The 13,131-nt window shown below is 37.4% G+C and overlaps 1 long non-coding RNA gene across 1 annotated transcript; it reads left to right on the forward strand.

Moving 5' to 3' along the window:
- Nucleotides 1-1,064: 1,064 nt before the first annotated feature.
- Nucleotides 1,065-2,790, forward strand: LOC120068844. Its single transcript, XR_005479376.1, has 4 exons — nt 1,065-1,549; nt 1,669-1,735; nt 1,881-1,951; nt 2,609-2,790. It is a non-coding gene; the product is annotated as an uncharacterized LOC120068844 (long non-coding RNA).
- Nucleotides 2,791-13,131: the final 10,341 nt, after the last annotated feature.

A 13,131-nucleotide genomic window follows, 5' to 3' on the forward strand; every position in this document is an offset into this window, starting at 1 on the left:
TAAAACAGCCGGTTAACCTATGTGAGCATGCAACTTATCTTTGTTATGGATTTTAAATGTCTCAATTTTATAATAACTTACAAAATTTTAGACATGCTAAGCATCCATAACATACATTAAAGGCATTCAACATTTAATATAACATTTATATTAAAATATTTGAAACTCTATACATGCATACTATATATTATAACACTTTATAACATACTTTCAATGCATGTAACATGCTTCCTATGGTGGGATTTTAAATCTACATGGTATACTTTATGCACGTACAAGATTTATTTAATTATAACATACGTCACATGCATAAATTATTCAACATAGACTAATATGGTTTTAGTTTTGGTATTACAATTTACAAACTGCGAGTTTTAGAACATACATCCCAACAGCTGGGACCCCCATGTGCAACACCCATAAGTCCAAGATCCTCCCTTGTCAAGAGTGTAGGAGGATGAAGTCGATGGGAGTCAGAATGTCCTGGTAACTCCAAACCCATCCATTGCTCAAGTTGATGAGGAAGCAATGGAAGTATGAATTAGGAAAGCCGTTGCATCATGGAAGCGAGGGGATGAGATGAGAGTCCAGTACCCGAAGCTTTTTTAGGAATGAATTTTCCAGGATAAAAGTTCTTTGAGGGGGAAAGAATGTGACATCCCAAGTTGTTTGTAATTTAAATTTAGTATTTTCGTAATATTTGAGAACATTTAGTTAAATTGAATTATTGTAAAAGGATGATTCAATTTTACATTTTGCTCATAGAGGAATTTTGAAATTTAGTTTTGTTTAAAGAAAAATTTGGGATTTATGTCGAATTAATTCAATTTTAAGTTAATGTCGGAAATTGAATTTAAATTATGAAATTTAGTTTTTATTTTGAAACTTGAGGAAGATAATTAGAATTAAATAGTTTGATTTGAGATTATTGGTTTAAATTTAATTTCCCAAAAGGATGTGGATTTTTAATTCCGAAAAAAAAACAGGGAATTTAAGAGGAAAAAGAAAGGGTTTTAAATATATATATATTTGTGTGTTGAAGGAAAAGATAGAATAAGATAAAATAAAATATAAAAGATTAAAATAAAATAAAGTTTTATTTTTATTCTCTCTCCCTCCCTCTTAAACGGCACCCAACCTCCGTTCTTCTCTCGTTTCTCCTCATACCGCCAGCCATCCCTACTCTGTCGCCCAGCCGCCTCGCCTCTTTAGCTGACCAGCCACACGCTTCCACGAGCTGCCACTTCGCGGCCTAGCCAGCAGCCACCCCTCGCGCCAGACATGTCCACCAATTGGAGTCGCCCAACCTTGCGCCAGACGCCAATCACTGACCCAATCGCGACCGTCCACCATTTGATGCCATCCAACCAGCCACGCCAAATCTGTCGACTCCAGCTACTATCGGTGCTCATTCCCCCGCTAGTTAGCCGTGCCACCGGTGTCCCAGATTTGGCCAGCAACTGCCCTCAACCACATCCACCGATTTCATACTCCACCATCGCCATTCCTTTGGATTCTCGCCGGATCGTGGAGTTGGGTGAAATTTTGGGTAAGATTGGGTTCCTTTTTGGTGAGTTTTTGAGGACTTTATGAAGTTTTTGGGTAAAAGATTGGATGTCCATTAAGTTTGGAATCAAAGTTAACTTATTTGAATTATTTTGACTTTAGATTTAAGTTTGGGAAACGGTTGAAGTGGCTATCCAGCGGGTTTGAGATTGTTTCGGCAAGTGTTTTGGTAAGATTTATGGTTCTTGTCGTTATTCTTGAATACCAATTGATTTGGGTTAATTTGGATTTAGACCTCAAAGGAATAATTTAAATTTTTTGATTCATTATTTTGGGTATTGGTTGCTAAAATAAAATTGTAAATTATGTTATAGGAGGGATCCAAATCTTTCCAAAATTTTAAGGAGATTAATTTCGTGGACCTTTATTTGTGACCAAATTTGGGGTAAGTAATCTTACTACTGGAACTGTTTATGTGCCAGGTGATAAAATTTAAGATTCAGTTTTAGGATTCTAAGGCTGTTTGTATCAAAATGCATGAGGATAGATAAGTTGTTCTGATTATTTGTTGTTTATATGATTTGTTGGATGAATTATGAGCATGATGTTATGTATTTGCATGTTTGTGGGACTATGTATTATGATGCATGTTATGTTTATGATAATGATAGTTACCTTTACCGATAGTTAGATACCCACTAGAGGTTGTGATCTCCTTCGAGATTTCACTAAAGGTTGTGTGTCCTTTGACATTCACCAGAAGTTTGTGTGTCCTTCGGGATTTACCAAAGGTTTGTGGTTTCTATGGGATTCACCAGAGGTTTTTGTTTCCTATGGGATTCACCAAAGGTGGCGAACTCCTTCGAGACTTCACTAGAGGATTTGTGTTTCCTTTGCGATTCACTGGATGTTGTGGGTACACTTAAACTACGTTAGAGTGGGTTCAATTATTCACTAATTAGCCGTCCCATGAGAAGTAGCGGATTATGCACGTCTTACCAGAGAATGACATCTAGGGGACTTAGATGCTTATCCTGACCCTGGTAGTGGGGTTACTTACTGAATATTTTATACTCATTCTTTCTCATGTTTACTTTTTTAGGTAAGGGTAAGGATACATCGGCGAATGACAAGCAGAATATATGATCAAGCCACTGGGACCAGTCATATGCTTCCGCTTATGTTTTCAGGATTTTTATGTTTTTAATTTGTATTATTGATATTTGAACTAAAAAATTTGGTATTTGCACTTTAGACTATTAAGAAAATTTTCTTTTTTTTTTTTAAATGGTTTTATGGGTACCCTGCTACTTGAATTTCAGTTATTTAGTTTTAATGAAATTATTTATTTTACGTTATTTATTTGGTTTTACTATTACGGAAATATGTCAGTTTGAATTTCATGCATGCATGTCTATAGTAACGACCTAGCTTAAGTCCTAGGAGTCGGATCGTTACAATAGTATACGGATATGACTGGGTACCTTATTCTGGGGACGATGCAGCCCATTTGTAGATGTTACAATTGTTGTAAAGTGCTACAAATGAAGTGATTCTGATTCATTCATGTGGAGACATGTGAGTGGGGGCATCCTATTGGCGACGTCGAGTTTACTGTCGCCCGTAAACCCACGCCTACGCAAATAATATTTATAAATCACCGAACGAACTATTTATACTAACTGGTAGTACAAGGGGCAAGTCCGGGGTCGAACCTCAGGGAAGCACGGAGATTAGTTCATCAAAGCTCGTTTTCAGTTGAAAAGATAAACGAGGGGTTTGGTGTGGATGGATAATTGAAATTGCATAAAATAAAGTGCAAGAAAATAAAAGATAGAAGCGCAGTTAATCAAGATGTCTTAGCTTAGAGAAATGGATTCACCCAATGTAATTTAGATCATTGACCCAATTTATGACTTAAATTTTTTGTTTATGCTTAGTCTAATTGATTGAAATCCCAACCAATGGTCCTAATTATCTAATTAATCAAAATGTACAAAAAAAGAATCCACTCCATACAAATTAATGAATTGCATTAAGTTCTAGGGATTACGCTAAGATGAGTGTTTAACATTCAACGTCTAATTAAATAATCAATATGGTTTTTCTCTAGGTTGATAGGAACAGTCCTTTTTGCCTAACGAACCTATTGCTTCCAATGGGGTTAACTTATAAATATGTGTCAAATATTACAAGGTAATCACAAAGGATTAGAATCACACATCAAAATTATTGGGTGTCAATCAACAATTAAAATCATACAATTCATAAATGTAAATTCGGATTAAAACCCATAGACAAGTTTGTATACATCAATAAATCGAAATCTCAAGAAATTACATCGAGTTCCTCCGAATTCCCAAACTAAGAAACGAAAATATTACCTTCCCATGGAGGATGAAAAGCTACAATCTGGCATATACTCGATAACTTACTAAAGAAACGCTGAAAATACAAAGTGGAAGAGAAAAGAGAGGGAAAATTCGGCTGGAGGCCGAAGGTGGGCGTATATTCTACCTTAAAATGAAAATTTGGTATTTATAAAGTAGCGTCACTGCGTTGCAACACTACACAGATGGAAAGTTGTGGCGTTGCAATTTTACTCTGTGATAGAGCCGAAAGCCTACGTCGTTAATAAGCCCCGAGTCTGATTAAAAGAAAATTTGTAAATATCGAACTATTATTACTAAAGCGTAGCAATAGCGGTAAGTCCGAGTTGATCCATAGAGAAGCACGTTTGGTTTCGTTGAGTTATTTTTGTAACTAGAGGGATAAATGGGGGGTTTTGTGTGGAAGAGATAACATGAGCGAAATTGAAATAAAAGGGTAAATGCAATCTAAGAAAGAAGTCTATCTAATTTCTAGAGCAAAAGAGAGAGTTCTTATGTAATTTCTTTCATTAGGCACCAATTAATTACACTGAATTTATCAATCCCTTAACTTATTAGAAAATCTAATAGCCCAATTAGCCAATTTTGATAAAAATCCAAACCAACACTAATTCAGTTTAAAACTTTTCCTTCTTAGCGACATACAAGTTAAAACTGAAAAGTATTAAGAAAGGGTTCAATTGTTGAGAAATACTACAAGCCAGAAAGTTGTATTTTGTAGCATGATTTATTTGGAAAGATTATATTAGGGCATACATGAGTTTGGCCTGAAAAAGTCTAGACTCTAAACATGCGATCCTAATACTTGCTACTAAATCAATCAATGACGCATAGGCTAGACTGATTTTGCAAACAAGAATTCAACAAATTAATTTGTCAGAAGAATTTATCAAAACTCCATTAAAATTAAAATAAATCCAACCAAAGAATTCATAAGATTGTAGTTAAATTAAGTAAGAAACCTTCAAGAAATTAAACAAAGCGCTCTTGCTAAAAGAAACTAGATAGAGATTACCTCTCAATTTATAGACGAATCTGAGATACACATCCGTTCCATTGATTAATGCCCAAAATAAAAAACAAAACTAACCTAAAGATACCGAAAATTGAAGGGAATGGACAAAGGAACGAGTTTTACTTCAGCCTCCATCAATTTGGCCTCTAAATTCAGCATGTTTTGACCTAAAGATGAAGGGGAGTATTTGTAGGAAAGGTCGCAGCATTGCAACACTATGATCGTGTAGTGGCAGTTTCGTTATTTTCACTATTTTAAAGCCTAGTTGCTCAAATCACCTCCAAATTACTTCAAATCAGTCCCGAACTTCGATTTCTTGGTTCTACCTCCTCGGTTCGTGATACCAACAAAATTAGACAATAAACACATAAAATCCTTTAACGAGCCTAAATTAAGCTAAGAATAATTACTCTTTTTGAGAGCTAACACTCTGCTTTGCAGCGTGCTTCCGTCTTCAATTCGTAGTGTTCCAACACTACATGTAGCATCACAACGCTATCCATTTTGCACGAAATAGCTAGCTACTGCCTTATAGCATTGTGCAATGCTCGTTTGAGCATTGTAACGCTCCGTCCAGGGGTGTTTCCATCTGTTCACGTCCTTGAAGCTCGGTTGCTCAAATTAGCTCCTAATTGCTCCAATTTGACCCCAAATAACTCATAACGACTGAATCTACCTCCAAGATGCTCAATATCTACAAAACCCGAGCCATTTTCTTATGAGAAAGGTAAAGCTCGAGTGCCGGATATTTTAGGTGACGAAAAAAGCTAGTTCTACTCTGATCTGACTCTTGATCTAGCTACCGAGAAAAAGGAAAGTCTATGATGCCCGCTCCTTTCGTCTCGTCTTCTCGTGCAAATAGCATTTGGGAGAGAGTGTTGGCCTTATGGCGCTACATCCGCACGCAAAAGGAATGTGATTCTGGTTGAGACTTTCTTTCCTTTATTAGTAAAGGGGGCACGAGACGTTTGCGGAGTCCGTGCCTTACGTACCACCACGGGACTGGTCGTTCTTGGGCGGATCCCGCTCCTAAACATAAGGGATAGGGGGAAGGTGGCCGGGCCTATCATATCAAAAGGGTTGTCGAAAGAGAGCCCGACCACCTATTTCATTCAATGTTCCGGGGCGGGGGCCCGCCGCCCAATTCGACCGACTTTTGGATAACAAGAAGGCGAGCTGATCCGCTTTGATCTAGGAAAAAGCCCAGTCAGCCACCAACTCGGTGCAGGTAGATCTGCCATTTCTTGAAATCTCTCTTCTGGTTCAAAATCGTGGTGTAACGTGTATCCCCTCCTGTTCCGGTCATGGAATAGATGAAATAAATAAATAAAGAAATAAATAAATAAAAGGATTTTTGTTCAAGAATGAAATCTTATTGGAACTGTCCATATCCAGTTCATCCTTCGGAACCATATCACATCCCGGATCTGATGAAATAGGATGAATAGAGACGGTATTTTGTAAATACGTAATTATCTTGAATATATTAACGATTTCTTTATTTTCCGATCGCGTCAAATAGACACATTAAACATAGGAATGACCTAGAATTAAGAAGAGAAAAATAGCACATTTTCAGTGCTATCACTACAAGCATACAATTATTGATTAAAGTTTATTAAAATGTTTAATGAACATTATCAAAATTGTTAACTATCTAAAGTAAGTGTTACTCTTGGAAAAATTTAAACAATCACTTAGTAAAAATAATTAACCATATTTTTCTAAGTTAAATTAACCTTAGGTAAAATATTTAGTAAGAGGAAAAGGGGCATATGATACTTCATTTCTTTTTTTCACGTTTCTCCCTCATAGTTCACACTGTAAGATTTATACTCGGCCTTGAGGCACCGTTACTTGTGTCCCCCTGTGGGTGGTGTTTGTATAGATCAATATCAAGGTGAATGAAGAGAGTGTTTATAATAAGTGGGATCGGGACGTGTAACAACCTTGTATAGATCAATATCAGGGTGAATGGAGAGATCGTGGGATGTGTTGACACATGTCCCACTCCCACTTACTATAAACACTCTCTCGATTCACCTTAGTGTTGACGTATACAAACACCACTCGTAGGGAGACATAAGCAAAGGTGCCTCGAGGCCAAGTATAGATCTCACGGTGTGAACTTTTAGGGAGAAATGTGAAAAGAAAAATGAAGTATCATATACCCCATATTCCTCCCAGTGAGTGTTTTACCTAGGGTTTATTTAACTTAGAAAATTATGGCTACTTACTTTTACTAATTGATTGTTTAAATTTGCCCAAAAGTAACACTTACTTTGGATAGTTAAACAACTTTGATTAATATTTATTAAAAATTTTAATAAACTTTAATCAAACAATCGTATGCTTGTAGAAGATGTATCTCATTCACCTTTCTAGGTCAGTTCCCAGGTAGGGTTGTTCCATTTTTATAAGGAAGGTCCCTTATAGATACGTTTTCTACAAATTTAATATTTGAGTTAAAACTAATTTAATTCTATTAAACTAATTAAAAGACTAAACTAATTTCTAATCTCATTAGAAATATTGTGATCTTAGGTCTATGTGATCATATTTTAAAACTATTTTAAAAATGATTGTAACCTAAGTTTGTATGCAATTATGAATTATTTTTTTTTAATTTCTAATTTCATTTAATTCTAACAATTATAAATAAATGAAACAAATTAAAATTATACATTGCATTTATTGACATACTTAATGATATTATAACATTTATAAAATCACCTAAAGTACCGTCGTGCTTCATACAATTTCCATTTCATTACTTAACATACATAACATTTATATATACTAAAGTAATGAAATAAAAATGAGATTCATACATACATCTTCGTGGAAAGGGATTTGAAGTTGATCCCATTATTCTCCAGAAATGAAAGAAATTCATTGATAGTAAATATGATTTGCTTGTATTAGACACGTGTTTAGTGGAGAATGATGATTCTACTTGGATAGTTGATTCAAAGGCCGCTAATCACATATGTTCTTCCTCTCAAAGATTTAGTTCCTAGAGACAATTGGAAGCTGGAGAGATAACTCTTCGAGTTGGTACTTGAGAGGTCGTTTCAACTCTTGTCGTGGCAGACTCAAGTTAATTTTGAAAAATAAATAATATATGTTATTAGATGATGTACATGTTGTTCCTAATATCAAAAGGAATTTAATTCTATTTTTTGTTTTATTAAACAAAAGTATTATCTTTCCTTCTTCTATTTTTTGTTTTATTAAAAAAAAGTATTATCTTTCCTTCTCTGAAAACAAAATGTTTATTTTCAATAATGGAATGGAGATAAGATTTTCTTTAATGGAAAATAACTTGTATGTACTAAGGCCGTTAGTTACTAAAGTTGTCCTAAATATTGAAATTTCATAACGTCAACAACTACTAAGAGACATAAAATTTCTCCTAAAAAAATGTTCACCTTTGGCATCTAAGGTTAAGTTACATTAATCTCAATAGGATTGAGATATCGGTTAAAAGTGAATTCTAAATGGTTTAGAAGAAAATTATTTACCTATATGTGAGTCATGTCTTGAAGGCAAAATGACAAAAAAATCTTTTTACTGGAAAAGGTTATAGAGCCAAAGAGACCTTGGAGCTTATACATTTAGATCTTTGTGGTTCGATGAAGGTAAAATCAGGAGGAGTGTTTGAATATTTTATCATAGATGATTATTCAAGATATAGGTATCTTTACCTAATGCAACATACGTCTGAAGCCCTTGAAAGGTTCAAGATATAGGTATCTTTACCTAATGCAACATAAGGAGGTTTAAAACTTGTTAGGTAAAAAAATAAAAATACTTCGATCTGATCGTGATGGAAGTATATGGACATAAAATTCCAGAACTATGTGATAGAACATGGAATAATATCCCAACTCTCAACCCTTGATATACCTCAATGGAATGACGTGTCAGAAAGGAGAAATAGAACCTTGTTGGACATGGTTCATTCTATGAAGAGCTATGCTCAACTTCTTGACTCGTTTTGAGGATATGCAGTGGAGACTGCTATTTATATCTTGAACAATGTTCCCTCAAAAAGTGTTTATAAAACACCTTTTAAGCTTTGGATGAGTCATAAAGCTAGTTTACGCCACTTGAAATTTAGAGATGTATTGGAACCTTGTTCGAGAGTATGCCTATATGTAGGCTACCCCAAGGAAACGAGAGGTGGGTACTTCTTTGATCCTACTGAGAAAAAAATGTTTGTATGTGTAAATACTACCTTTTTTAAAGAAGACCACATGAGAGATCACAAACTACAAAACAAATTAGTATTAAGTGAAATTTCTAATGAAACTACTGAGACTTCAACAATGGTTGTTGAAGAGGCTAGTACATCAACAAAAGTTTTTTATGTTGATTCATCTAGTCAAGCATATCCTTTTTAAGAGTTGAGATTGTCTCGACGTAGTGGGAGGGTTATGAACCGACTCGTTTGTTAAATGTGTAACGACCCTACTTTCTAATATTTTTCTAGGACGCTACTTTATGCATGTATAGGCTTAGCAATACATTAATTTTTTTTAATAAATAAATAAAAGAGATGAAATTTTTATTTAATTTAAATAATTCTCAAATAAGCAAAGGGGAGAAAACATAAATAAATAATAATAATAAAAAAAATTACCGTTTAGGGTACCCCTAACCCAACTTTAAAATGAATAACAATTAAGTAATCAAATAATAAAATCAATGAATATTTCATAAGAGTCTAAAGTGCCTAACTCTTAAACCAGACTCCAATACATGACACCTAAGTGCGGAAGCAGTAAATCATCCAAATGGCAAGGTCACAGATCTCTTTTGTCATGCGCCGGTCTATCGTTACCTTTACCTGAAAAACATGAAAAGAAAAGAGTCAGTATAAAAGTATACTCAGTAAGCGGCCCACTACTGGGCCCACTTAGTGATCTGTTAGTCTTTCCATTGGACTAAAATGCACAAAAGTATCATAGGCATAAGCATAGGCATAGGCATAAGGGGCGAACCTGAAGGCACACTTTCATAAGTAGTGACCCCAAAAGTCACCAGCATAAACATAAGTGGTGGTCCAGAAAGGACACTGTACATAAGCATAGGGTGTGGGCCTGAAAGCTCACAACATGGGATGTGCATAGCCCAATGGCAACATTAACAGTCACTAAAATCTCAAACAGACATAAGCATGCAACCAAGGCCATAAATCATGCCACTAACAGACACTAAAATCTCAAACAGACATAAGTATGCAAACAAGGCCATAAATCATGCCAAGATCATCCAACAGTTCACGATCTGTCCATCCAACAAACTCTATCACATTTTACCCATCCATCAAACTTTGCAACGACATACCACATTGACATATGGTGACCTAAGCGTAAGCTTTCAAAATTTTCCCCTCTGACCAGTAGGCTTTTCAAAACATTTTATTCCATTCTATTTTATTCCAACCTAGGAATCAATATGTAACACATGCTTGGGATTGAGGGCGAACCGATAGTAAACCACTTACCTTGGGACATTGAACTGTCCCAAAACGAACCCTCACTCCGTTTAGAAATTTCCTTCACCACCACACGTTCCTCAAACCAACCACAAATTCCATGGGTAAAAATTAGCTTTGGCCCAAGAATACGAAATGACGATGGGTTGCCAAAATGAACCGAAACTTACCCCAAATAGAAAGATCGGATGGAACCACCGCGACCTAACGGTAACCAGAGTCGGCCGCGCCAAGTCTGACGGACAACGATGGGTTTAGACCAGCGACTGGCGGATGGGAAGGATGTTGTGGCCTGGAGAGAAGGACGCGACTTTGGTTCGTGACTTCGGTTCGTTGATCGCCGCTTTGGGTCGACAGAACGATTTGGGTGCAGCTGGTTCTCGATCGATGGCGGCTTCGGGTCGACAGATGGGAAAGAATGGTGGCTGGCGAACGTGGACTCAGTCGATGGTGAAGACGAAGCGCAGCTGCGAGCGACTGGACCTGCGATGGCTCCTTACGCGGCTGAAAGCAGGCGATCAACCGGAAAGGAAAAAGAAAAAAAAACTTTGGAGGGTGGCGGATGATTGGTGGAAGAGAAGAAGAAGTAGAAGGGTTTTCCTTTTTCTTTTTCTTAATTTTTTGTCTACTGTACACTTCCCAAGAACCCTATTTAAAACAATTACCAAACCCTTAACCCTACCTCCTTTTAGGAAAGAGTAAAACAACCACTTAATTAATTATTGAAAAAAAAAAAGAAACACTCACATGCACGAAATAATTTAAATCTTACCTAGATTTTAGGCCGTTACAACCTTCCCTCCTTAAGAAACTTTCGTCCTTGAAAGTTCTAGTCTTGGAGGAGCTCTAGATGTAGTGTTCTCATCTCGTCCTCTGCTCCCAAGTTGCTTCCTGAAACTGATGATTCTGCCACAGAACCTTCACTAGTGGCACCTTCTTACTGTGCAAACTTTCACCTCCCTCGCCACAATTTATGCAGGCTTCTCCTCGTAACTCAAGTTTTCATTCAGCTGCAAGGGCTCAAAGTCCACCATATGAGACGGGTCCATTAAATACTTCCTCAGCATGGAGATATGAAAGACATTATGGAGCACAGAGAGAGACGGTGGCAAGGCCAAATGGTAAGCCACGAGGTCGACTCACTCCAAGATCTCGAATGGCTCTACAAAACGCGGATTTAAGTTACCCTTCTTTCCAAATCTCATAACACACTTCATTGACGCCACTTTCAGGAACACTTTGTCACCTGCCTTGAACTCAAGATCTTTACGCCTAATATCAGCGTAACTTTTCTGTCTATTTTGCTGCTAGCATTCGAGCCCTGATCTTCTGCATGGCTTCATTTGTCAACTCCGCTAACTCAGTTCCCACCAGTTTCCTTTCCTCAATCTCACCCCAGAAAATAGGAGACCTACAACCTCTAACATAAAGAGCTTCAAATGGCGACATGCCAATGGTAGCCTGATAACTATTATTATAAGAAAAATCTGCCAAATGCAAGTGGGAGTCCCAATCCCTTGAGAATTCCAACGCACAAGCGCGCAACATGTCCTCCAACATCTGATTCAAACGTTCTGTTTGCCCATCAATTTGGGGGTGGAAGGATGTACTAAAGTTTAACTGCAACCCTAAGGCTACTTGGAGGCTCTTCCAAAAACTAGAGGTGAAACGAGGGTCCCTGTCGAACACAATTGTTACTGGCACACCATGCAATCTTACTATCTCCTTCATATATAGCTAAGCCCACTTACTCACCGCACACGTGGGCTTCCCTGGAATAAAATGAGCCACCTTGGTGAGTCTGTCTATCACAACCCAAATCACTGAGAAACCCTTCACTGTCATGGGAAAACCCGTAATGAAATCCATAGCCACGCTCTCCCATTTCCATTCTGGCACATCCAATGGCTGTAGCAAGCCTACTATCTTCTGCCTCGAGGCCTTCACCTGCTGTCAGACTAAATATCGCTGACATAGTCACCTATCTCCCTTTTCATATTGGGCCACCAGTAATACCGCTTCACATATTGGTACATTTTAGTACTTCCTGGGTGCATCGAGAATGGAGAGTTGTGAGCTTCTGCCAACAGTTCCCCCTTCAGGCCATCATCTGTTGGAACGCACAACCGTCCCTGATACAGAAGACCCTTGTCCACCGACATAGAAAATTCACTGGTCTGGCCTGACCCTACCTGATGACATTTCTGAACAAGGTCCAGATCACCCTGCTACAACAATAATCCTCTGCCTTAAGGTTGGTTGCACTGTCAACTGAGCTAGCTGCAAAGTGACTTCCCCCACTACCACCGCAATCTCTGCTCGCTCCAGATCCTTACACAACTAAACCTGCTTAGTGATCAAGGTGGCCGAATGAGTGACTTTTCGAGTGAGGGCATTGGCTACCACATTCGTCTTACCTGGGTGGTAGAGGATCATACAGTCGTAATCCTTTACTAACTCGAGCCACCTGCGCTACCTCATGTTTAACTCTTTCTGAGTGAAGAAGTATTTCAGACTCTTGTGGTTGGTGAAAACCTAAATCTTTTCCTCATACAAGTAGTGTCTCTAGATCTTCAGGGCAAACACCACCGCTACCAATTCCAAGTCGTGAGTACGATAGTTTCGTTCATGGTTTTTCAACTGGCGGGAGGCATAGACCACTCTACCTTGTTGCATAAGCACACAACCCAAACCCTTCTTAGAAGCATCACTGTAGA

Source organism: Benincasa hispida, unplaced genomic scaffold, assembly GCF_009727055.1.
Source record: "Benincasa hispida cultivar B227 unplaced genomic scaffold, ASM972705v1 Contig1214, whole genome shotgun sequence".
Taxonomy (NCBI): Eukaryota; Viridiplantae; Streptophyta; class Magnoliopsida; order Cucurbitales; family Cucurbitaceae; genus Benincasa; species Benincasa hispida.